General features: G+C 37.8%; 1 pseudogene; it reads left to right on the forward strand.

The window, feature by feature from the left end:
- The window catches only part of LOC111616788, a 5,679-nt pseudogene extending 4,713 nt beyond the window's left edge, over positions 1–966 (forward strand).
- Positions 967–1,328: the final 362 nt, after the last annotated feature.

Raw genomic sequence — 1,328 nt, forward strand, 5'->3', positions numbered from 1 at the left:
ATTTCTTGTGAGACATCGCGTTGATCGTTTTTGAGGTACAGACCTACTAATGTACTTAGGACAATTAGGGAAGTTTGATGGATATGCATCCGACGTTAATGCCCAGCGATCTCGTGGAATTTCTACTTTCTCTCCATTTATAACATGGCAGTAGGTTTTTAAAATAAATCTACTCGCAAAATGTATGTCACAAACGTAACATTTACTTGTTAGCATCTTGTCGTCTCGTGATGTGCATCGCATCCACTACTCAATCTTATCACTAGGAACACGGAATAAAATGTCTCTTCTCGTTCGATGACTTATATCCTGCCTTGCATCCTGGCACAAAGCACGTTAGCATTTTTATGTAGCTAAAAAAACAATTATTATAGGTCGAAATCACTGACCTCAGTATATACGTAGCAAGAACAACGCTCTTCTGCCAACAGTGGTGCCAACTAGCGGCAAATATTGTCTCTAGCTAAGTTTGAACTATTATTCGAAAGACCAGTTAATCTACCGACTCTGACGAGGTCGATGCCATTGGAAGTAAGAGATTTGACGCATGCTATAGCGGAGAACGTGAGATTCAAAGAATTATGCTAGAACTACTGACCCAATTGGACGGTTTCGATCCTAGAGGAGACGTAAAAGTAGTGTTGGCAACCAACAGAATCGAGAGTTTAGACCTGCATTAATAAGACCCGGAAGGATTGACAGAAAGATTGAATTCTTCTTACCCAGTCACAACGAGAAGCGTCTTATATTCCAAATACACACGGCTAGAATGAATTTGGCTGACGATTGCAATCTGGATGATATTTTATCTTTCGAAGACGATCTGACAGGAGCAGATATAAAGGCTCTTTGCACCTCGCGGCAGTACGAAATAGAAGAATAAAAGTATGTCGACAAGACTTCATAGAAGCAAAGAAGAATCTTGTGGAAAAAAAGAAAAGTATAACTGAGGGACTCTATTTATAATATTTTCTAATGCAAATAAGTAGAGCATCGATTATCCGACTCAATTGGGGACTGAGGTTTCTCAGATAACTGAAAAAACGGATAACCGAAAAATATGAAAAAATACATTAGTATAGTATATTAGTATATCGCTATTAACCTACTTCGCATTAATCGATGTTAAGCCTAACAAAAATTTTTTTAAAATAATAATTGTCGCTATTGTATCGTTAAAAATTAGAACATGAAGCCTCGTTTAAATACTGACTCCCTTTCATGGTCGAGCCTTGTTGCCAGCTAAAACACGTAAAAATACTATTAAAGTAGCCAAGACATAGCCAAATATTGTAGCGCCACATCACTAGCGGATATTTGAATTTGCC

The sequence above is a fragment of the Centruroides sculpturatus genome, unplaced genomic scaffold (assembly GCF_000671375.1).
Source record: "Centruroides sculpturatus isolate CEXI.00-Female unplaced genomic scaffold, Cexi_2.0 scaffold3619, whole genome shotgun sequence".
In the NCBI taxonomy this organism is placed as follows: domain Eukaryota; kingdom Metazoa; phylum Arthropoda; class Arachnida; order Scorpiones; family Buthidae; genus Centruroides; species Centruroides sculpturatus.